Source organism: Chrysoperla carnea, chromosome 3 (genome assembly GCF_905475395.1).
Source record: "Chrysoperla carnea chromosome 3, inChrCarn1.1, whole genome shotgun sequence".
NCBI lineage: Eukaryota > Metazoa > Arthropoda > Insecta > Neuroptera > Chrysopidae > Chrysoperla > Chrysoperla carnea.
The window spans coordinates 33,220,300-33,247,982 of NC_058339.1; the positions used below are offsets into that span (position 1 = coordinate 33,220,300).

Here is a 27,683-nt window from a genome sequence, read left to right on the forward strand (position 1 = left end):
ATCTAATTATATCGTCTCAGAACGTAAAAAGTGAGGTTATGTTCGTAAATGAGCAACATAGGTCAATTGGGTCTTTAGTCCGTAGCACTCATCCTGTAGAGAGATGTTAGTCAGAGATATAACAAAAGTTTAAATGTAAAAAATGTTCCTGATAAAAAATAAACTACTTTTGTTAGAAACATTTTTTCGTAAACATCACTGTATACCCGTGTATCAAGTATACATGTTTTGTATATATGTATGTGTTTGTTTATTACTATGTATACTGAAGAACATAATGCATCTTCATGTACTTTATCGTCACTTTAGTGCGTACCTCAGGACTAGGTTACTATTTATAAGTTAAATGTTTCGAAGAAAGATGCACCTTCGTACTTAACCGTCATTTTAGTGCGTACCTTACTTAACCACGTATAGGTTATCCTAGTGCAGAAAAAGAAATCTTTCCTTTCTTAAATTTAAAAAACTTTTTAATAAAAACACATATGTAAATTTGAATCCCCGGTACTGCACTCTTTCCTGTAGATAAATGTATGCATTCATCATGGTGCATTATATCTCTTATGAAATGAATAACGATATTATTTAATGAGCATAATGTTTGAACTAAAAGAGTAATTCTATTAATGCATCACTGAGTTTTGTGTGTGAAAATCGTTAACTTATATGTAACAAATGTTAGACGTATTACTATGTGTACAACGGATCACTGGGATTAATATTTCTTGAAATTAATTTATAAAGCTAATTCGCTCACAACGTTACATCAGAAAAAATGTACAAAAGTAACCCTTTACCCTTTTAATTTATAAAAAAAATTACAAAAAAATTCGTAAATAAAGTATAATACAATTATCAAAAAATTTCGTTTATATTTTCATTGCAAAAGAATTCGTAAATAAAGTTTTACACAATTATTCAAAAAGTTTTGCTTGTATTTTCTTTTGACTTCATCTAAAATTCCATTTTACCACATTTTATTTTTCTTAGAGAAAATAATATTGGCAAGTTTTGAGGAACACATCCAGTAAGAATATAAGCTCTACATAAAACATTAACATTCGAATTAGCTTTGCTCTTGTGCATAAATAATATTATTAAGTTTTGTGTTATTTGTTTATTTGTTTAAGTAGTTGTTATGTGTCTTTTGAGAATTTAAATTATGTAACAAGTTTATATGGAACTTGAATTGAAATCAAGAATTAACGAAAGACGTTGCAAAGACGAAATACACAGACAGCTTAAGAACGGATTCTATACACTGAAGTTTTGTAATGCAGAATTGAACCATTACCATTAATTCCTATATATTATAAATGCGAAAGTCAATTTGTTTGTTTGTTTGTTTGTTACTCTTTCACGCAAAACTATTGAATGGATTTGAATGAAACTGTACAATAATATAGCTCATACAACAGAATAACACATGAGCTATAATTTATAAAGATATAGCATCATTTTGAATCATAAATTAAGGAATTTTTGTAAAAAATGGTGAACGATTCAATTCATGGCCACCTGTTAGGATATATGCAATGAATCAAGACTATATAACATTAAAAAAAATCGAAATTAAATCTGTACATATACTTTTACCTGTGTTAAACAATCCATACCCCTATTTCGAGTGTTAAGGAACGGACTAGCGATCAGGTGGGTATCAAGCTACTAGTGTCTGATAAAAAGGTTTTCGTTACTAGTAAGAGATAGAGGTCCACTTTAAATTAACAAATTTAAAAGAATTGTAGTTTTTCAACGGCAAGTTCCAGTTTTTTAATTATTACATAGGTTTTTGGAACCATACTCTCACTGCAACTGGTAAATTATATAAGTATTATTTTAACCACAAAATGCCAAAAAAACCCACAACGAGGTTTTTAAAACCGTTATTGCGGCTTAATTATAAATAATTACATTTTGGAGCTGTTTTTACCAAATTTGTGTAAAAAAAAATTTTTTTTTTGATAAACTAATTGAGGAATAAATGCCAAATTTATTTTGCCAGAGATAAAAATATTATTTGAAATCTAATAAAAATATAGCATGGAACTAGTCAGTTTTAATGAAAGAGTAACTTTTCTTCAAGCATATATAGATTAGAAGTTTAGTATAGATAACTAACTATGTTTACAAATAATCTTAAGTTTAACAATTTTGTAGTTTTGGAGTTAAAATGCACAACATCGTCTTTTGGTTTAAAATTGTGTTTATATTTAGGTACATGTTCATAAAAAAAAGATCATATTATACTATAATATTGACATTTGACTTTATTTCATAAAAAGTTAACGAATTTTTATTTACTTTACGCTAATGAGAAAAGTTCCATTCTAACAAATAATATGTGTATTTAGCTGTAGAAGTAAGAATGTAAGTGGAATAATATCGTTTGGTTTATGGAAAACAGTTGTACTTTTAATTTTGAAACCATTTGATACTAAGTAATTGCTAGCACGTACCTTTTTGCCAAAATACATATTTAAAATTGAATCGTCCACTACTGAAAAATTTTAAGGTTTTTTTCGTATCTTTGTTTTATTTTAGTTGTATATAAGTTGGAAATTATATAAACATTTGGCCTCCTTTATCTATCATTTTGAGGTTATTTGCACGTAATAAAAACACATGCTCTCGTGCAAAACGGGTAACGAAAAAATTAACTACGTGACATCGAGATTACTTGCTCAAACAACGTCTGGATCACGGGATCTATCTTAATTTTTAAAATGGCTTCGATAGTTTACTAAAGTTACCCACATAACTCTATAGAAGAAAAATATTTTTCTTGCGGCATTAGAATATTTCTCACAAAATAATGTGATTTTGATATCGCTTCCTCCTCACACAACATATCGCATGCAGCCTCTGGGAGTTGGGTTTGATGATAGCTTGGTGAAACGTCAACGGATTTTTGATAGCTTCAATATTGTTTGAAAAAAATAAATACTTGGCATACAATGTAATTAAACCATGTTTTATTTCAAAGTTTAACATTTAATACGAATTTTATAGTTTTGTTTTGTTTTGTTTTGTTTTTTTTTTTTTTTTAGTATTAATATGCACTTAAATTACCCGATATTGGGGTACGATCCCTTAACTAAATTTCCAAAGCATGCACAATTACGTTGGAATAAAATGCTATAGATTATTCCTTTCATATTCTTATTTCCATGATATGTAACATAATTCTATCCATTAAAGTTAGATCAACTTTAATTATGAATTACTTTAATCTAGAAACCACTTTGTGAATATAGGGTGAGTAATCAATAAAACTGCCAGGACAAAGAAAAAAATTTCAATTTTATATGAAAATGGAGTACAGTTAAAATGATTCAAGATGAAAGATTGGTGAAATCTGAATGACTGACAAAATTATTTCAGTTTTTGATTCTATACCCTAAAAGCCGAAATTAATGTAAATGTCTTAATATCTCAAATTTCCTCTGAGTTAAAACCTTTAATAAACGAACAATTTGAACGTTGATTCTCGGCAACTAAGCAGATATGATATAAAAATTCTTTCTCTTCTACCTTAAGAGGTTTACTGTATCTTTAGAGCTTTGAACTATTACTTATTAAACAAATATACTGGATTAAATTAAGCGCGTTTACATTCATATTAGTCAACATTCTCAATACTTCTTTATTCTATAAAATAATTATTTGAATACTTTTACATTTTTTTGGATCAAGAAAATATTTATTTGCAGGTTAGTACACATTTTCTTGCAACTGATATGTTTTACAGAGTAATTTATAAGAAGAGGGTATTCTACTATATTTGAAAAAGTCCTTCAAAATGTTGATTTTGCTAATAAAAAGCCACCAAAAATTAATTTCGGAAAAATACATGCTATCAAAAACGGGGGCATCCAATTTGGTGAGGTAATATCGGTATCATTATACGAAAAAACACAGATAAGATTGACAAATATATTCATAGACAACTAATTATAATAAATATAAATATTTATTATCTATAGATATATTATACCCTGCTGTCTACACTGAACTAACTGATGGTCTATGGGTCATACCGATATGACATCACACTGGGCTTGTCCGCGTTTTAGGTCACGTGATATATAGTTTAAAAATTACGGTTTTTAATTTTGAAATTATACAAGAAAAATGTGCTTTTATGACTCGAAATCAAAATATTTAAGTATATTTTTACATAAATTTAAACTTTTTTCAAATTTCCTAATTTATTTTTCACTACCGACAAGTACTCTATTAAAGTGAATAACACCATTTTTCAATAGTTTAAATCAATAAAGCAATTTTAAAAATGTTGAAACGAAAAAATCAGAAGAAAAATGAATATATATTTGGAAAGATTTAGTCATACTCATAAATACTCACAAATACAGATAAGTTTCACACAACAATACTACTTTTACTACAACAATAGATACTTTTGCGTGTAGAATAAATATTTTTTTATCATTATAATAAACAAAAGAAACAATTGTAAAAATTCAATTTATCTTGTGAAAAACACACGAAGAAAAAAAGGAAGAAGATGGTATCATATACCGTTTGGCAGGAAAAACAACATATTTAGTATCAAATTCCACCACTTTATTTTCAGAAAATAGACAGGAACAACAATGAAAAATTGAATGAAATTTATTAAAAAATAAAAAGGAAAACGAGTGAAAATTCTGTTACAACATATGTAATGTACGTTTTGTTACAATTGTATGAATGTAAATGTGTGTATGTAAAGAAAGGCAGTGTATTTGTTTTTAAGAAATGGTATCACAAGAATAAGAAAAAAAGAAGATAATAATTTGAATAAAGACAACAAAAATAATGAATAACACAGATAGATGGAAAATAAAATTTATACAGAATGTAATAAGAATTCTTTAAAAACGTACTGAAAATTAAAAGATTATTTATTTCAAAATGAAAATTTAAACCTTATATGATCGACTGTATACATTATTTCTAGTACTTGATCTCTACTTATATCAATACAAAACTCAAATTGCATGATAAATCGCAAATGGGTTAGTTTATCTTGACGGATTCAAAAAAATGCCTAGAATTATATATAGTGTGTTGCATGTAAGATGAAGATACCTTCATATTTTCGTTATTTATAGGAATATCGATTTGAAATTTTGCAAAGCTCATCACTCGGGTTACATTTTTTAAAGATACTTAACGTACATTTTTAGGATACTTAATCAGAACTTTAAACTCTACTACAGAACTTTCAACTCTAGTCTACTACAAATTGACAAATAGGGCCGATTCTAAATATTTTGCCTAAGGGCAGAGATTATTAGAGATATCGAAAAAAAGTATTGGACAAACTTGCTTAGAATATTTTTTTATACCCATATACCGATTTTCACGACAAAATTAGTTTTTTTTCATTATTTTGGTCTTTACTCGAATTATTAAGTTTATTAAAATATTTGAATACATAATACTTTTAAATTATCAATTTGTCCAGTTTTTACATACCATAGCACACTATAGCTCACTTAATACTTTATCAGTTTTATTACAACAACACGTTATTAAAAGACAACACTTATCAGTTTTATTCAGTTTTGCACCTTTTATCGGCGTTAAGATTAAACTTGTACAACAACAAGAATCGTTCAATGCTCATTTATCGAAATAAATGTGCGCGAGTGAGAATTATCGGAGTAGTTCATAAATGTTTTTTCGCGGGATTCTAACAATTGTGGTATCCAAATCAAATTCTTGACCCAATTTTTTGGTTAGGAACTGATTTATATATTATTTTACAGGTAGACTAGGAAATTATGAGATCTGAAAACTGGATATTCAAGGCACTGATACACGTTATAAAAATATTCTTCAATTCCGATGTACTATGTATTCAGAGAAGGATTTTTAAGACTACAAAACAATATGGAAAACAGAGCTTTAAACAGATATTGTTATTGTTGTGTAATAATAATAGTAGTCTGTACAACATATTTGTTTGGTCGTCCGCACGAAGGCTTTTTCCAATATAAATAGAAGGAATATCTATCCATACATGTACGTTTATTGTTCTGCATAAATATTTCATATACATTATGTTTTTGTAAAAAAAAAAACATTTAAACAAACTTTAACTTTAACATTTTATCACAGTTAGAATGAGAAAACACATAACTCTTTTTTTAGATAAAAAGTTCTTCTTCAAAAACTTTTTGATATAATATTTAAAAATGGGCTTTCCAAATAATCTGAAATTTCGACCTAAGTTTCAAATTCAAGGCACACTTATCGATACGCAAAATATTATTTAAACTTTCAGTATAAAACAGGCAAATCTCACATTAAATATTTTGAAGAAATTGTACTCACTGAAATTAGTTATGTCCATATCCAGGAGTTCTGTAACAACCAGCATGGGAACGTCCATAAACTACGTGGCTCAATTCCTACCTCTTTGAAACACCTCCGGTCTTAGTTGAGGGGAAAAAGATTGTAGGCAAGGGCACCACAAGGAAGCATCAAGTTCATTAACGAAGACTAAATAAAACACGCCTCTATTTATAAACTTTGCCCACGGGGCCATTTCCTTTAAATCCGCCACTGCGACATACCGCAACTTTATTATTTTCCTTGTGCCAACAAAAATGTATCAAGAAGAATTCCTAGCTTGACCTCATTTTCACCCTCCCCTGACGTAGTTCAGCGTAGACTTTGAACTAATCTATATTCCTGACCGGGCCAAGTGGGTTATGGATGCTGCCTACGCTTTTTTTTTATAAATGATTGTATTGAAAACGTCATCGTCTGACAAAACGGTTTTTCCATACAACAAAATGTTTTACTAAAAACGTTTTGCATCATCCATAGTGTGTGATGGGCGCTAAGTAAAATAAAAACACGTTGTACAAAAGTTATCTGAAATCTTCTTGTTTCATTCTTTGACATATTTTATTTATGTTATTGAATATATATTTAGATTTGATTATAAAAAACACACACACACACACACACATGAAACAACAAGAACAAAACAAAAAATTTAACGTTAAAGAAACAGATTGTTTTGATTTTCAAGACATTTATTTATATGGAAGAGTAAACTCTAACATCGAATTTATTCTATAAATTTTTTGTTTGTATTATGATCCAAAAAAAAATTATGACAAAATAGCCTTTTTGTACCATAATCATAATAATTTATTGCGTAGAAATAATGCGTAAAATAAATTCCACAATATTTGTCAAAGACATACCATTACCCGTGTTTTAATTATGGTTAGGTTACATTGGCTGTTCACGAAGGACACACTTAGGCTATAGAGCCCATTGTGCTACCATATGTGTTTTACCACCTTTCCGCTGATAATTCCATTTAATAGCTTCTCAATTTCAGAGGCTGAGTGCACCTCCTTCATACATATACCATGCACTACACCAGCCCATCACAACTATTATTTAAATTAATTTTGTTACGACGGCGGGAATCGAACACGCTACCCCAAACATACCGCGGATGGAATTGGTTACACCTTAACCAACTGAGCTAATAGGGCGACGTAGTAGGGCAACTTCTTTCATAAGAAACAACTTGTCGAAGTGTTCTTTATTAACCCCCAAACCATAGAAAGAGGTTGTTATAAATTTGATCGCTATGTGTGCGTGTGTCTGTCTGTCTGTTGCATCATAGCTCCTAAACGGATGAACCTAGAGGTAATGGATTTCGTATCCAAAACATGTGACAGACGTTTTTTAAATTTAGAAAATTTCATTTGTTCGTAAGAAAATTGACGGGTCCCAGAAAATTATGGACAGTGCCCGTTAAATGAGAATCAGAAATTATTATATATTATTCAATTTCGCTGGTTGTTATTTTAACGGATATACAAGAAAACTTTAAGTTTGTTGATATAGCCAAAAATTTTACGGATTTCGTAAAAGATAATGTCTTGGTACCGGGAATTTTCTTACCAAAAAAATTACCCATCAGGACATAAAGAACACTTATATTAAGTCTCAACGGCGATATAAGTCGAAGTTATGTATATTTGGGTTTCGATCGGAAGTGAAGCTTTATCTGAACATTAATTCAATTTGCAAATTTTCTCGATGAAGACAAAACGACCATTTTTTTAAAGTGGTTCGGAATCGAGATAAACTAATTTCTAATAAATTTGCTTCAAAAACATATCTTAACAAAAAAATAACTTCTTTTTAGTGACTCTAACAAATTATTTTATATTTATTTTACCCCATAATTTACACTCTTGACTATCTCTCTTCTTCTATCTCTTTCCAATATAATTAACTTTTATTGCGTGCGTTTAATTAAGTCACATCTTACAATATTAAACACACTTCATTTCGGTTAAGTACTTTCGATATAAAAAATATTAAACAACAAACAAACTTTTTCTACCCTCATCAAAACGAAAAGTGTTTTATTTATAAATTAATCAAACAGAAAAATATTTTCCTATGAAAATTACAGACATGTTAAAAAACTTTTTGACAATTAATCAATAATTAATATACAGATTACTTACTAAAGAATCTGTGTCAAGTTTTCAAATTTAAAATTAAAATTCCATATAGTCTTCGAAAAACCCAATAACACATTTTTAATTATTTCCTACACTGCTTTAAAGAAAATGAGATGAACCATGGTGGAAATGCCTTTTAGAGGCTTGTTCAATAACTTTCAAATTTAGTAAATTATTGTGTTCAGCTGAGAATCCTGTTTCTGGAGTTTAAAAAAGATTGAAAATTCGAGAAATTAATGGAACTTATTCAGGGAACACGTTGCGTTTGTGTTATATAATTTTATTCGCGACAAGTTATTTGTCCTTGAAGTATAAAAAAAAAACAAGTGAAAACAAACAATTGACTGAGTTAATTGTTGATATAACATGTATAGACAGTGTTGATAACTCTGTCACATTACACATATACCTATACATGTCGCACATACATAACTGATATTCCCATATAATACATAGTATACAATTTGTGCATAATTTGCGCTCTCAAGGATAAACAGTGACGTTTACGAAAAATGTTTCAAACAAAAGTTGTTTATTTTTTAATAAGAAACATTTTTTACATTACACTCTTTTTCTATCTCTAACGGTTTACAAGATGGGTCCTACGGACCCAAGACCCAATTGACTTATGTTTCTCATATACGAACTTGACCTCACTTTTTAAGTCCTAAGCACGCTATAAAAATTTCAGCTTGATATCTCTTTTCGTTTTTGAGTAATCGTGATGACAGACGGACAGACAGACAGACAACCGGAAATGGATTAATTAGGTGATTTTATGAACACCTATACCAAAATTTTGTTCATAGTATCAATATTTTTAAGCGTTTCAAACTTGGGACAAAACTTAGTATACCTTGTGTATTACATGGTATAAATATTCTTTTCGGAGTGAAAGCAATAACTTTCCATCAGAAAGTTATAAAATAATATAAACGTCAAAATATTTTCTTGTTAGTTTTTATGAAGATGAAATTAAAACTATAAAAAACTGTTATCCATCGGTGAGAGAATATTAAAATAGCCTAGAGGTACTCTTTTATTCCTCTAAATCATGGTTGTGGCGTTGTTGGATAGAAATATGATAACGTTTTGAATTTGTAACTGTCATCTTTTTAAACCATTTATTTCAATCACACAAACTTTCTTCCATGTTATTTTTTTGTGTTTTCCAACAGAAAAAACTACATGTAATTTATATGAGTGGTTTGTATGATAGAGTCTCTACGTTGTAAAAAACAAACATTTTTGGCATCAAATTCTAAATTTTTTGCTGATCACATTTATTTTGTATATTTATATTATTTTCTACATTGAGTAACTTATGTTTGTTTTAAAATAACATATTTAATGACTTTCCATTTTTCTTAATTTTTCGATTAAATTATTTATGGTAAGAAGTGATAATGTGTTAAATTTATATATCCGAATAAATACCCCAACAATACCCAATTGTGGTAAATTGAAGCTTTTATTTAAATTACAATTTTCCGGTTTAGTAAAGTTATAATATTTGAGACTACTGTTAAATTCTGATGACGTTTTCTGTTAGAACTTGAGGGAACTAGACGCAAACCAAACTTTTACTTTAATATTTAAAATATCAAATCGGGAAAATTTAGATGAAACTGTTTAGAACAAGTGAAATTTACAAAATTTAAAAAACCCCCGACAAATTTTCAGAAACGAAACCCTACGCTTTCACTTGAAACATATCTAAGAACACTCTCTATTGAATTACCTTTTTCCTTAAAGCCTTCTCCAAACTGAAGATTATCACCTATTTCGTAGTTGTTTCGAGTACGGAAGCCTACTCTCACAATTGAAACAGAGCTAGGAACACTCTCCATTAAATTACGTTTCAACTGAAACAAAACAAAATCAAAATCGGTTCACTCGTCTAGGCGCTATGGCTAAACTTATAACGCCCCTTTTTTTAGTTCGGTGGTTAAAAAATACACTACTTGACACTGATGAAGTTCATTTTTGTGAGAAAAAAACCCAAAACTCCCACTTAAATGATAACTTTGGAAAAAAAGACAAAAATTATCAACTTATTATTTACTCTGCAAGGCTATAAAAAAAATAAACGATTAAAAGAAAACATCTATAAAGAAAAAATAAACTAGTAATGACGCCAATTTTTTTCTGTCGAAATTTATTATTTAAACTAAAGAATTTATATAAATAAATAGTAAAAATTTCAATTCAAAATTTAATTGAAAAAATTCTCAACATTTTCGAGTATTTGTTCGAATAAAAAAAACATAAAAATTTCAACAGAATTTAGTAGCATCAATTTATTTCATTTTTCATGTTATGTGTACAGTAAAAGAGTAAATATGAAGAAAATACTCGAATATATGGTATCTGTGAACAACGTTTACTAGAACTTTACTTTAATCGATAAAACAGGCAGTTAGAATATACAGCCAGACCTGTATGTTGTTACGCCATTGGAGTCTCCAACATACCTACATAAACTCATATAACCATCGTCCGTTGAATGGAACGCTCATTAAATACAACAAATGCTTTACATGTGCAAAAACTTCGTACCTATGTTTTTATTCGAAACAAAGAAAATATACTAATAAACAAAATAGTTGAATATACTCCATATCACTTCCATGTACAAACTTTACCAATGATAATATGGCGGAGTAAATTACCATTAATAGGCCGACATGCCCCATATACTGTATGGTACTACAATAATTTGGCGGAAGTTCAGTTTTTAATATTGTAAATATTTCTTACATAATAAAGCTACATTTTCACAAAACTATTACATCAATTATTTATGTACTATCTACTTGAATTCAAGGTCATACTAAAATTTTTCGTGTGAAATGATCTACCAGGAGTCATGTTGAAAAAGATGCTTATATATGTAAAAGTAAGTTTGAGCACCATGGTGACAATTTGTGCGGTACAGGTGAGAATATGAATGTCACACGCCTTGAAGCCTCACCCTTGTACCATTAAATATGTACGGCGTTGCTAGATACTAGCTCTGCATAAGTATTCGAAGCATATTACAAAAATATCGTACAGAAATAAATCACGTAGGGCTTTGCGGAAATTGACGGAAGATCAAAAATTTGTTTAAGTTTTGGTACCGAAGTAATCGAATATATTTCTGTACGGCATTTATGTAATTCGCTTCGAATACTTATGCAGAGTTAGTATCCAGCAACGCCTTACATTTTAGCTGGTGCAGAGGTGAAACACCAAGGAGTGTGACATTTAATTCTCGTTTGTACCCCGCAAAACTGACGCCATAGTGCTTAAACTTCCTTTTATAAATAAGAACATCATTTTCAACATGATTCATGGTGGTCGATTTCACCCGAAAAATTTTAGCATGGGCTTGTCTATGCGGTAAGCCTTAAATTGCAAATCAAAAACAATCACGGTTTTAAATAAACGTTTGTAAATTAATTTTGATGTAATTTGGAAAGACGGATGGATAAGGTTAGTGAAAAATTTTTGTATTAATTTTTTCCCCGCTCTAATTCTAATCGGAGTTCCAGAAGCCTTTGTGAATTGATTTGCGACCTACGTATATTCAATCTCAATAAATTATTTTCTTGTTCAGTGTTGCTGGACTTTGAATTCATAAAATTGGCAATAAATTCTTGTTTAAAAATCCGTGAGCTATTTTAAAAGTGTGTAGGTGTATTGAGAAAAACCAGTTTTCTTTATCCACAGTCGAAAGTTCGTACTTTCCGCTTCTGTTGGAAGGCAGAAAATTAAACTTTGGTACCAAAGCATAAATGCAGGACTTTCGGCCTCCCAACAAAAGAAGCAAGTACTTTCGGCCGAAAATAAAGAAAAATAGTATGCATTATACAGACAAAAAGTTTGAGAACCCAGAACTGCGCACCAGGATGCCCCGTTTTTCTTAGGAGAGATCTTAGTTACGGGAGTTTAGATCAAATCGATTCTATCTTTAACAGGAGTTTGGATGGATAACCTATTTTGCAATATAATATATAATTTGTTTTGCTATTGCTTTTCTTTCTTCGAAGATACCATTCAAATTTCAAGGACGACGATATTACTTTAAAAAAGCATAAATTTTAGCAGTAACAGCTCACGAATTGTTTTTTAAAAAAAAACTTTCGTCTCACCCAGAAAAATAAATCGCAAATATTTTACCATTAAAAATACTTTACAACCTATTTCATTTAATAAAAAGTTATTACATTAAAATATTTTCATGGTATAAAAAAATTAACATTTTTAACATAAAAATTTAATAATTTAATTACATGTTTAAAAAATAATATATTCGTAATGTGTATGTTATTTTGTTTAAAAATAAATTCATATAAATATAAAAAATTTACAAATACACACGTCACAATTTACTCTGTACAACATTTTAATTTTCAATAATTTTTCTGTTGAATGATCTAAAAAAACCAAACCAAGCACAAGGCGGGTTGTTTTCAAACATTAAATAAAAACCAAACGACATGACAGAGAGAAAGGGTAGGTGTCTAGGGACTATGATGATGCAAAATCTTGTCAACCGATGGATGTTGTGTTTAAAACATACATGAGAGTCCGTGGTAGTGAATATAAGGGATGTACTATCATCACAGTTATATTATACAACTGTGATGTGGTTTCCATTTTAATTCTATCAAAGAATATATTTTTTTAATTCAAATACAATAAAAAAAGACATATCTCGTTATTATTAATCACCAGCCAGTACAACTAATTAAGAGTGAAATAGAAAAAAAGACTAATTAGAAGAAATAATTAGAAAATAAGACTTATAAACGATATTATATGATCGGAAATGTGAACAAGTGGCACGTTCCACTGGCATCGAGATTTTCGCATTTTGCTCGAAAAATATAATAGGAAAAATTATGTCGCAAAGGTGCTGTTCCTCTTAATGTTTGTAACGCTTAAGAAAAAATTTATGCTACGAACAAAATTTGAGTATATATAGTCCATAAAATCACATAAAGTGTTTAACCGTGAGGGCGCAAATTAAAACTTTGATGATGACAGCGAGTGAGACAGGCATACAAACTGTCTACCGTATGTGTTGTACACGCACATTAACAGTGTTATCCGAAAGAGAGTCCACACGGCACAAGTTCTAACGTCCTACATAAGAAACGGCTAACAAAGAACGTCATATGCAAAGGGAGGCATTACGGTTTGTTTTAAAATTTTTAAACTTTTCTAATTTATACAGGGTATTTCAACCATTAGGTCAGTCAATTGTTTGTTTTCACTTGTTTAATCAAAGTTGTTCAACTCAACATTGTTTGAGACAACATACTAATTTTCTTTATAAATTAGTGTAAAATTAACACTGCCAAGAAAACATAATTATGACAAAGTAATTTTCAAAACTTATGACAATATATTTTTTGTTGAACTACTGATATCCTTTTCATGACAACATAAAATTTTTGGGCCTGTACAAGTGTAAAATATATATCAAACATAATAATAATGTATGTTTAAAATGAACTTTTTACATAAATCACATAAACTATACAAATAAAGTTTATGACTTGGGTGTCTCCGACTTGGAATATTAGTTGGTTGAGTATAGACAAAACTTATTATTTGTTGAAGAACAAAACTTTACTAGGTACTATCATTATTACCAGCACACTACCCACTGAAGAACACAATAAATTGGCTAGAATTGGTTATAAATACTCTTATTACAACTAATTTTACAATATTTATAATAGTATATGGAAAAACATTACATAATTAAATTAATTCTGAACAAAACGGCACTGCTATTTCGAAAATTATGAAAATACAATGAATCTTCAGATTTTATCAAATTGAAAACATTCCCTAACAATTATGTTCCTTGGATAATGTTGTCCTTAAGAATGGTTTTCGAATTAATAGTCTACCTTTGCTGACTTTGACTGCACATAAACTATGTATAGGAAACACACAATACATTTCTAAGGAGTTTAGAACATCCAACTAAAAAATGCTGTCAGACAGATACAAGAACATTATAATTTTCAAAAGTTTGTATTCCCTCTGCAAATTTTATTCAAATAAATAATTTAAAGCAACATATACAACTGTACCTACACAATGCCCTTAAGGCAACAACATTATAATAAACTATTAGATAAGTTACAAACAAAAGTCAAATTGGACCAATTAAGCAAAAGGCATAATAAATAAGCTTAAAGCTACAATTTCTGACCTAAGACTCGGTTTAAACTCGGTCACGCACTGAAAAAAATTCTTAATATGAACCGATATGAGGTAGTCTCGAGAGCAAATATGGCGAATGGAACAACGAATATGAGACAACTACCGTACGAAGTTGAGTGCTGTAGTTGACACAACCGCATGAGTTGTTTGTATGAAAGTATATACTGTCTAACAAACAAATATTGTTATTTTGATATGCAACATAGTTTTAAACAATACTTAATTAATATAAAAATGATAAATAAGTTTATTTCAAACTCAAACCGCACTTGGTTAGAAATGACAGGTATGTGTTCGTAGTAACCAAATACTATATTTAAAGCAAATGTAATGAATTTTTCTTTTAATTCGTCTTTCCGCTTTATTTACACAAATATATATTCCAAATAAGTACAATTTTAGTATGAATGATTCATAAGTTATCATCTACTTTTTAGTACAATAAAAGCTTGTCCCTAAAAAAGTAATTTTTTTTAAATGTTTTTGGACTCTAATCTCTTTATCTACGAAAAAAGTAGAAAAAGAGTAATAATACCTCTGCTATTTAACGCAACTACATTCAATAAACAGTATTTTACAGAACAATACTTTTTGCATGCTACAAAACATGTTATTTTAAATACTAAATCGGATAAAAATAGCAACCATATCAACGAATGAATTTTAAGCTCATTTATAAAATTATTTTTAAATATAAAACGAATAAAATAAAATATGTAAAGCTTATAATAATTGTTGTTTGCAGGTTTCATTTGATACAATAAAATTACAAAGAATAAATTGGTGTTGAAAGAGAGCTTTTATTATTTCACTTTTTATTTTCTTGAAATTTAATTGGTTTCATATTTAACAAAAGAACGAGGAAATTTCAAAATCTATGATAACTAATTTTCATCAATAATAAACCGTCACCAGTACCTTATATTGTTAATAAAAAGAAAGGTGAAGAAAAGTAATAAAATTAGAAAGGATGTAACGGGTATTTAAACTAAAGGTTCCGTTTTACTTCTGTGATCTAGGTAAAATCTAATATTTTTGACAAATATAGCGAAGAATTTTCCTAGTAAATCTCTAGAATCTTCTTAGTAACTATTAAACTAGCGTATATTTTTTGAACTTATATGCAACAAGTTAAAAATTATTTTTTGGACGTAATGCTTAAGTACTTTTAAACAACAACTCTTAGCCCAGTCACCTGGTAGGTTTTGTTAACTACTTTTCCGAGGTTCGAATTTTTCAAAGTTAGCTCAGAACTCGGGGTATTGAAAAAACTTACAATGGATGGTATTTTTAGATTATGTGAAACAGCATAAAAATCACTATCTGTCCCGGCATACATATTATTTTTGGAGTTCACCTCCTACTTGAAAAAAAATAGGTAAAAATGGGCTTAAGTGACCATGTCTGTGCCCCATGACTTTATACGATATACTCTAGCTACAACTTTTGTCAAAAACTTTTATGATCAGACCCCTCTGTTCAAAGCTGGAGCCGAGATTTCCATGATAAATTCAAATTTCGCGCTTAAAAATGACCATATCTTGTTTTCCTCACACGGGAAAAGCAAAATGACCCAAAAATTCATGATCAGCGCACAAAATAATATCTTAAAAAAGTACTTTCAGCCATTCAGCCAAAAAGAAGATACTAATCAATTTTAAGCTGGAGGTCCATAGACAAGGAATGCATGAGTACCTATAATACCCCTTGAAAAAAATCGATAAAGTTGCAAAATATTCTTATTTCGGAATTTTATGTATTTTGGTGCAAAAGAGTAATTTAGACACAAAAAGTACAAAAATCTGGTTCATTTTATGATTGGGCATATGTGGGAGAGCATTCTTACAGAATCGCGAAAAAAACAGAACAATTCAGAAGATATCTCAAAAAATATTTATTTAATCGTCAAAGATTTTATTATTATTTGAGTTTTAATTACTCTACATAATCCATAGACAATAAAAAACTGGGTTGATTTTGCCATTAAATAGCGAAATTTCTGAAGTATCGACCAGATTTTGTATTTTCTAGATTAAAATTACTGTAAAGAATGATTTTTATCAAAAACGAAGAAAAATTTTGAAAGCGCTATCATTTGAAGTAAAATTGTCTTTCATAAAAATGGTCCGACAATTAAGGAAACTTTATTCATGTTGGTTTTCTAGTAAATTAAGGTACGAAATCCTAAATTCAGAAAGTAAATAAGCCTCTTGCAATAACCTAAATGTATTTTTTTTTTATTATGATTGTTATTAAATAGACAGGGGTGGATGGTTGGCATATTATTAAAGTCTCAATTGAGTATGTTTTCAAAGTTGTAAAAACACTTCAAAGATGAAGATAAAAGAAAACAACATTTTAGTGTTAATAACAGTCTTTGAGTGTGAATTGTGTTTTGTGTATGATATTGATTTAGGATATAAAAATAATGGCGATGAGTGTCTTAATATCTGAATTTAATGTCGAAAAATAATATAAAAATGAAATATTTATTAAATACGATCAGAGTAATTATTTTCAAAATTACACAAAGAATCTTAAGTGGAAAAATAAGTCCGAGAACAGGTTTAGGTACTATTTGACAGTTAATCCAAAATTGCAGGAAATTTAAAAGACTGTAGTCAAGGTTCGGTCGGCCTTACAACAAAATTTTCATAGCCGTGGATTTCTGTTTCAGTGGACATAGAAGGCAATATATAATTAAGAGGGACGATTGAATAAAAAATGTAAAAATCATTGCCCCTATTCGACATTTAACAAAATAGGGTGCCCATCCGTCATCCGTGTCAGGCAAAATGTTGTTCTGAAATGACTGACAAACACTTCGCTTACCCATATATGTAATAGATTTTCAATTGTGTAAAAAGCAACAATTAAAATTAGCCTTTGCCCTAAAATTTTTGAATACAGGAATAACTTCGAAAATATGAAGGATTTAAATGTACAAGCAGGAAAAAAGGAAAATAAAATGTGGTGACGTCATAGCCTGCAATTCATATCAAAAGTTGTTTTGCAAGAATAAGATAGCAAAATTATTATATTTCTTATATCTTTTATGTTTATTCATCTTTTTTAATTTTGATTTCAGATTTTGTTATCTATTCTCGCACATTTTCAAATTTTAACGGAAGGTACATTGAAATCGCCAGCAAGAGAAAGACCTATTTTTTTAACGTCCATATTGTCAAAATTTCAAGACGCATACGAAATATTCACTTATAAATAATAAATTTCAAATCAATACAAAGCTTTTCCAGGCCTCAATATTTAAAAAAAACACAGTGGTTTGTTCATCAGGCACGGTTCTAGAATTTTTTTCCGGGCGGGGGCACAAGATAAAAAAAATCAGAAATAACAAAAATAACCAAATAAACAAAGCAAACCGAAAAAATAGAAGATGGATTTTGTGTTATAAATGATGCTTTCACTTGAAACATGACCCCTTTGATTCCTCCCCCCCCTTGAATCCACGCCTGTTGTTCATATAAATGTAAAGAAATGCATTTCTTTAATTAATTACCCCAGCGCTCACTTGACCGCGGGTTGGTATGTTCGTATGTTAATTGTTGTTACTATAGATTTTGTATAAATAGCTTTTGTATAAATCATAATAAAAACTAGATATAGTTTGATAACTCGAGAGGGAATAAATGTCATTGTGAGAATTGACATTATTGTCGTTTCTCTATTTTCAGAGCAACACAAGTGTTTATTCAAAAACTGTCATTTATTTCCAAGATTCACATTATAAAACGACAATTTCGTCAAGAAAAAAATAGATAAACAAGAAGAAAGAAATATATTTATATATATACATTAAAACAATGGAAAAATTACAATTCACTTTCAAGCTTTTACCGAGCTCAGATAATAAGTCAAATATTATATGTGTAACTTCAATTGCGACTCCAGATGGGCGGAATTTCGAAGTGCCTGATGACTTAAAACCAGCAAAAAATCACACTTATGTTAATGCAACAAATACTTTTGAGAAAGTCAAAAACTCTTTAAAAAGAAGAAATCAATACAGAAAGGTATGGATTGCATTAGATGAAAATTTAAGGAGTACCTATTTAGATGATGAAGAAAATATTCAATTTGGAAATACCTACTTGGAAGAGACAATCATAGAAAATTCAGTGCAAAACATTTCAACCAATAATGGTGGTGATAATGAAAGCAAATTAAAAAATTTAGCTAAAGTAGCTGAGAGATTCACAATTAATAAATTTTCTAACAGAACATCAAACGCCTCACAGTGGTTGAAGGAGTTTGAACAAGAATGCACAAGGTTTGGTATAAATCAAGAAGAAAAAAAAATAGAAATCTTGAAGTTCTTATTAGAAAAACAATGTCACGATTGGTATAGCAGCATGCTAATAAAATATACCGTAGAGTCCAATTGGAACACATGGACTGCAAAATTTCTTGAAACTTATGAAATTAAAGGTTGGTCACAAGTTAAATATGCCTTTAATTTTAGATACCAGACGGGCCCAATATTAGAATATGCAACAAAGAAGGAGAGGTTGATTCTTGAAGTGAATAGAAACATAGATGATTCTACAATGATATACTTAATAGTAATGGGATTACCGGACAATATTATGAATAAAATAAAAAAAGAATCACTAAAGACAACCACAGATTTATTTAAAGAGATTAGCCAGTATGAGTTCTTAGCAAGGAAGAAAGAAACAGAGAAACAAAAAACAACAAAATCAGATTATAAAGAACCAGGTCAGAGAACTCCGTGCTCTATATGCAATAGATTAAAAAAAGGAGTACGTTATCACCCAGAGAATAAATGTTACTACAAAGAAAATGATTATACAAAAAGAGTTCAAACAGTAAACAATGCTATTGATGCAGAATTAATTGAAGAAGAACAAAAAAACGAATAATGCCATTAATTGCAGTCAAACTACTAATTAATGATATAACAGAGGTGCTAGGAGTATATGATTCAGGTGCCAATATTTCATTAATTAATTCAAAATTATTAAAAATAAAAGAAAATAAAAATAATAATAATCAGATTAATTTAAAGACAATTAATGGTAATCAAAAAACTTGTGGTTTGACTAAATTAAAAATTAAAATATTTAACATAGAAAAATTAGTTTGTTGTCATATTATTGATAATGAAGATTTCAAATACGATTTTTTAATCGGATTAGATTTAATAAAAGAGTTTCATTTAACTCAAGATGAAAACCTTGAAATAAAACAAGGAAGAGAAAAAGATGATGTAAAGAAAATTGATAATAAAGATATTACATCAAATTTTGAGAAAATAGAAAAAGAGTGTTTTAAAAAAAGTTCAGTGAACTTTAACGAGCACATAGAAAATACAGAATATAATATTGACAAAAATTTATCAGAAGATGAAGAAAGAGAAATAAAACTTCTAATCGATAAAAATAAAAGTTTGTTTGCAAAAGATAAATATGATATAGGCACAGTAAAAGAATACGAAGCCAGAATTGACCTAACGGTAGAAAAATATTGCAGCAAAAGACCCTACAGATGTTCGATTGAAGATAGAAAAGAAATTGAAACACAGATATCAAGATTGCTAGAGAGAGGACTAATAGAAGAATCGTACAGTCCATTTGCGGCTCCGGTAACACTAGCAGAAAAAAAAGGTGAAGGTAAAACAAGAATGTGCATAGATTTCAGGGATTTAAATAAAATAATTGTTCCTCAAGCACAACCGTTTCCGATAATAGAAGATCTTATGGTAAAGACAAGAAATTGCAAATATTTCTCAAGTTTAGACATAAACTCTGCTTTTTGGTCTATACCATTACGAGTTGGGGATAAAAAAAAAACGGGATTTGTGACTCAAGAAGGACATTATCAATGGACAGTGATGCCATTCGGTCTAAAGACTTCTCCAGCTATCTTCCAAAGGATACTGAGTAATATTTTAAGGAAATACAAGCTGACAGAATTTGCAGTTAACTATATAGATGATATTTTGGTGTTTTCAAAATCCTTTAATGACCATAAGCAACATTTAGAGAAATTGTTTAATGCAATTAAAATAGAAGGGTTTAGACTAAAATTCGTAAAATGCCATTTTGCAGCAAGCTGGGCAAAATATCTTGGTCACATAATAGAAAATAATACAGTAAGACCATTAAAAGATAACCTAATAGCGATAAAGAATTTTCCAATACCAAAAACGCAAAAAAATGTAAGACAATTTTTGGGGAAAATAAATTTCTACAACAAATACATACCGAAGAGCGCAATTCTTCTGGATCCATTGCATAATTTATTAAGGAAAAACATAAAATTTATCTGGTCAGATAAATGTCAAGAAACATTTGATAAGGTAAAGGAAATGTTATGCTCGCAACCAATTGTGGAAATCTTTGATAATGAACTGCCAATAAAAATCTACACAGATGCAAGTCTACTTGGTGTTGGAGCAACACTTAAACAGATACAACAGAATGGTGAAGAAAAGCCTGTAGCCTACTTCTCAAAGAAATTAAATGAAGCTCAAAAGAAAAAAAAAGCTATCTATTTGGAATGTTTAGCCATAAAAGAAGCTTTGCGTTACTGGCAATACTGGTTGATCGGAAAACAGTTTTTGGTAATCACAGACCATAAACCTCTAGAGGATCTAAACATAAGATCAAGACCAGACGAAGAACTGGGAGATATGACGTACTATTTATCACAGTATGATTTCAAAATAAAATATGCACCTGGAAAAAGTAACGTAGAAGCTGATTGCCTTAGCAGAAACCCAGTATTAGAAGCTAATGCGAATGAAGATGAACAACTTAAAGTTGTAAATTTAATAACATTAAATGAAATAATAATAGATCAAGAACGAAATGGCGATCTACAACAAAAAAAAGAAAAATTAATATTAAGAAATAATGTATATTACAAGATAAATAGCAAATCAGAAAAAATAATAATATCGGAAGACTTTAGTAAGAAATTAATAAAACAGATCCATGAAGAGATGTGTCACATAGGCATTAAACAAACCCAAAGAAAAATTGGTACAACATATACAGCAAGGAATTTGACAACAAATATTAAAAAAATAATAAACAACTGCGAGATCTGTATAAAAAATAAGTCAAGAGGCGCAAAAAAGTATGGTTTAATGTCACATCTGGGACCGGCAACCAGACCTTTTGAAATAGTATCAATTGATACAATAGGGGGTTTTGGTGGATCTAGATCAACAAAGAAATACTTGCATCTTTTAGTGGATCACTTTACAAGGTATGCATTTATAGTGACATCAAAAACCCAAATGTCAAATGACTTTATAAAACTAATTAAAAATACTAATGAAACCGAAAAAATAGAAACACTCCTTACGGATCAATATCCAGGAATAAATTCAAAAGAATTTAAGAAATTCTTAAAAGAAAACAATACAACTATAATATTTACGGCAGTAAACTCACCATTTTCAAACGGATTAAACGAAAGATTGAATCAAACATTAGTAAACAAAATAAGATGTAAAATAAATGAGAAAGGAAAAAAATTAGCATGGACATCAATCGCACATGAATGCGTAAAAAGGTACAATGAAACAGAGCATACAGTTACAGGATTTGCCCCCAAATACCTGTTGAATGGCACAGATGTATCGATATTACCAGATGAACTTAAACATAATAAATCAAAACAAGAGTGGATATCAGATAGATTGATAGCATTAAAAAATACAATTCGGTCACATAAATATAACAAACAACAATTTGATAAACATAGAAAGCAACATGTATTTGAAAAAGGAGATTTGGTCTACATAGAAAATGGAAACAAACTAAACAGAAAAAAATTAGATGAACTGAAAATAGGACCATTCCAAATACTGGAAAAAATATCTGATTCTATTTACAAAATAAACACAGGGCGTGGAAAATTAGAATCTAATTTTTTTCACATAACTAAACTAATACCAAAAGATGTAGAATCTGAAGAAGATGAAAAGAAAAATTAAGAATCAATAGAAGATAGTATTACATATTGAAATATCTTAAAATTTTACTAAATACATAAAATTTTACCCAAAGGGGGGAGATGTAAAGAAATGCATTTCTTTAATTAATTACCCCAGCGCTCACTTGACCGCGGGTTGGTATGTTCGTATGTTAATTGTTGTTACTATAGATTTTGTATAAATAGCTTTTGTATAAATCATAATAAAAACTAGATATAGTTTGATAACTCGAGAGGGAATAAATGTCATTGTGAGAATTGACATTATTGTCGTTTCTCTATTTTCAGAGCAACACAAGTGTTTATTCAAAAACTGTCATTTATTTCCAAGATTCACATTATATAAACAACAAAATATACAAGGACTATCTACGTAAAAAACGAAATACTTTCCAATTATACATAGAACAACATCTCAAGGACACTTCAGGAGGAAATTATTTATGAACGTTTACCTAACATAATTTTATTTGAAAATTGTTGAAAAAGTATTAGATTGGGTGATTTTAACAGAAAAAATACAATGACACAGCTAGCTCAATTGAACACTCATTTTTATACCAGGCATATATGAAATATATTATAATTAGTGTCCTTAGATAGATCTTTGAAAAAAAACAAAATGGTGGATTTCTGGCGCGAAATAGTAATAAGTTAATTTTAAAAAAAATTAACCAAACCTATCGAGTACGGTATCAAAAAAAAAAAAGAAGAAAATCAGCCAAACCTATCGAGTAGGATATCAAAATAAAGGGGATTACAAAAAAAAAAGAGTGGGTCGGGGCACTAAAAAGTCTAAAATAAAAACTGAAAAGAATAAAAGAACTCAAGCTATCTACATAGCGGCGTTAATAGCCGGGGCACAATATTGGGAAGATTTGAGTCGGATTAGGTTTTAATGGGTCCCGAAGTAAACTACACTGAACTCGTTGTCTTTTCAGATTTTATTTAATGCAGTCGGGTTTTTTTGTTTTTTTAATAATTTATTTATAATCGCCTGATCTATATTAAAACAAAAAAAAAAACACAAAAATATAATAATAATGTTTAGACATGAATAGGTAGTAAATATTGAATCAATAATAAGACAGTTTTAGCAAATAATAATTTTATAATAACTTATTGTAGATACGTTGTTATAATATTTCGTTATAATCATAATAGGAACAACCTAAATTAATATCATTTTCATGAAATATTAACTGAAGAAATATTCGATAAAATAACCAATTTGAATAATTTACAAGCACAAGTTGCATACATGTCATATATAATATATAACGACTCTCCTCCTTATACAGAATGTTACAGAGATAGTAAGCATTTCAAATAATAAATTAGTTCAAAACATACAATTCAGTTATTACTATAATTTTGACCCAAAACTTATTATACTGGGTTCATTTAATGATTGAGAGAGAAATTTTTGATTTATGTCCCAGAATCCTAGACGAATAACTTTTATTTCGATTTTAGAGATATCTCAACAAATATTCAACTAATCGCTCAATATGCAGATTCTAATTACACTAAATAATACTTAGCCACGCAAATCGGAGAGCCGGTTTCAGTATTCTAGAAATTGATTTACATCCAAATCAGAATCAAACTAATAATCCCGATTTTTCTGAATTTTTTAAGAGGAAAAAACCAAAAAAATATCTGTTTCGGGATTCAATAAAACTTATAGATAATTTTAACCCAAAATATTTTTCTCGGGGCGCTGAAATTTTTGAAGAATCAACTGAAGAATTTGCTGTGGGATATCAATATAAAGGATAAGAGTCGATATTTAAGAATCAAATTTGGGAAAGAGCGTCAAAACTACTCCAGGAAATGGTGAATGATTATTATAGATACGGGCCATAGTAATTAAGTAATTTGTGATTACCAAAAATAGTACACTTCTCTTATTTTTAGAGTGAACCATTACCCAAATTGCACCTCTTTGAATCCCCGTAACTAGTGGCACAAGTCCGCGATGGACATCAGCTTTCATTCTCATGAACTCTTTTAGAAACCTCTTACATAAAAGATTTTGTACATCATTATCCATACGATAATCGTGTTGAGAGCTTTCGGTTATAGCTGTGAACATTCTGTAAATGTAATAATTTATATCAAGGGATACATAATTAAGCTGGTGTAATGTATCTTGTCCCAGGATCATATACACATATTAATTTTACAACCCTTGTCAATTGTTTGTAAAAACATGAATTATTATTTGAAAAGAGGTTTGTTTACTGCTGTAAAACGATAATAGCAAAAATTTTCAAACTTTTTTAATTTTTTATTTATTCCATATAAATGTATGTTAAACATTTTCGATAAATAATTAGTCGACAGACATTGCATATTCTCAATAAATATTAGTAGACAGACATTGCATACCTTCGCTTCGCAGATGGTATAGGAAATGCACAGGATTAGTATGCAAGAATATCAAACCTGAGGGTGGAATAAATTAATCTAAATTCAAACTAAATTAGTTTGGATAATGTAATATAGGGAATGCATTGCAATTTTCACCATAGGGAATCCTCAGTGTTGCACTTTATAGTATACGGCGGTATACACTGTGCTTACTTTAAGCGAATAATCCGGAGAAATTAGCTCCAATCTGATGTCAGAACAGGGTGTACCTTATCAAACTCTGCAACTTTTGTTTAAGTTATTTTTTGATTGGTTAATTAAAAAACGAGCTATTAGCCATGATAAATTAAAATCGACCACCCTGTATATACTGTGTACCTTCTAAATATTTTTATTATGAAATAATAATCTCTAATACTCTTTTGCCATCATCATGAGCAATACAACCGTATTCGCATATGATAGTTTTGCCCGGAGTCGAGAATCGTGACTGTAGTATAACGTGAAGTCTAAGTGATTCAATACCAATCGAAATAGCTCTGTTCTCAACTGAACACGACCTTACGTTGGGCCTATAATTTACAATGTTATAATAAATAAACCTCTATTTTCATGGTATTCTACTGAAACCGCCATTGGACTCTTAAATTTTTTTAAAGTTTCTCTGAAAATTATAGCTGAATACTTCCCAAAAACAAACACTTGGTTATTATGTATCACCCTGTATTAGGCCTGACCCCAGACAAATCTGTATTAAGAAATGAAAAATATTTAAAATTACCAGATATGGTAGAAATAACAATTTTTTAATCCTGGGATTACGAGAATACCTAGAGATAACCATAGCGACCGACCTTTTATAATATTTATCCAATTATTATTTACCTGTTTGTTTATTTTCCATTATTTACACAATTTAAAATTAATACTAACACCTACAGAAAATCTTTGAATTAGTTTATGACGTAAAGAGAAAATGCGCAATGAAATACTGTGTGTGAGAAACATTTTTAGATAACATCTTTCGTAACCTATATAATATTGTGGTTATTTTATTACGCTTTATTTTTTCTTATTCTTTCACTATTTAAAAAAAAAGGAACGAGATTCGCCAATCTCGATTAACATGACTGGTTGAGTAAATTAGGGTTTTGTATGTGAAAGCGTCATTTGTCAAGTATAACTAATATTTTCTTCTAACACTTGAAATTTTATTTTATTTTCTTTTAATAGTTTATACCCACATCAATTGTTATAATTATTCCAAAAAAATTTTGTGTACTAAGGTTAGTCCCAAGTTTGTAACGCTTTAAAATATTGATGCAACAAACAAAATTTTGGTATAGGTGTTCATAAAATCACCTAATTAGTATATTTCCGGTTGTCTGCCTGTCCGCCTGTCTCGCCAACCGTCAACCCGATAACTCTAAGAAGAAAAGAGATATCAAGCTTTCTATAGCTTGCTCAGGTTGTAAGAAGTGAATTTGAGTTCGTAAATGAGTAACATCGGTTAATTGGGTCTTGGGCCCGTAAGACAAATCTTGTAAAGCCTTAGAGATAGAGCAAAAGTTTAAATGTAAAGTTTTCCTTATTTAAAAAAAAAAAAAAAAATTTTGTTTGAAACACCTTTTCGTTAACATCGTAGTATGTATACATATGTTGTACTGCATCAAGTATACATGTTTTTTATTACGTATGTGTTTGTTTATTACTATTTACACTGAAGCAGTGAGAAGAAAGACACTTTTATTACTTCGTGTGTAAGAGTGACTATCTTTCTTTACTTACATGACGTAAAAAAACAAAGGATTGTGTAATCAACACTGTCTATACATGGTATTTCATAAACTAACTCAGTTACTTGTTTTTTTGTTCACCTGCTTAACTTAAAATGACAACGGATTAGTAAATGACCACGAATTTGATCTGTGTCTGTGTTGTCCTAAAATATGTGCAATTCGTGACACCATTTATCAGTTTTGTTTCAGTTTTTTATTTTTTATTAATATTATAAACGACGTCCAATCCAACTTTCGTAAGAAAAACAAATCGTTAAATCCTTCTTTGTCGATGTAAACGTGAATGAGATTTATCAAAGTAACCTTGAAATGTCTTTCGGAAAGAGCCTTGGAAATCTCAATAGCTAAAGAAAATGTAAAAGACATTATTTCTTCATTATCTGGTCGCGAAACATTCAGAGTGACATTATATCTAATAATTATAGACTAACTTGTTGAACTTCAAAATAGGCAAGAATTGTACAGCAATTTTTACAGTAAATTTATGTTTTTAGTAAGTACGTTTTTTTTTTTGTTTAAGTAAGTACGTAACAACGTATTTTGATGTTTTTTTATGGATATACGATCTCAATTTACAAAGATAGTTCGAGCCGAAGAACTGTCCCCAAAAATCTACGGGAATTTACAGGTTCTAAGAAATAAAGAACTTGAAACTTATTTTTAAAATTGACTGTATGAAAAGTGGCATTTGTTTAGGTTGACCGTCTTTGTATAGAGCCCTAATTATACAAGTTCAACACACACTTAATCGATATTTTAATTAAAAACAATAAAA

At 29.4% G+C, this 27,683-nt stretch overlaps 1 protein-coding gene across 6 annotated transcripts in view; it reads right to left on the reverse strand.

Annotated features, from left to right (window-relative positions):
* The window catches only part of LOC123296569 (phosphatase and actin regulator 4), a 387,108-nt gene that overhangs the window by 110,987 nt on the left and 248,438 nt on the right, over positions 1 to 27,683 (reverse strand). The gene's annotated exons all lie outside the window — the stretch shown is intronic.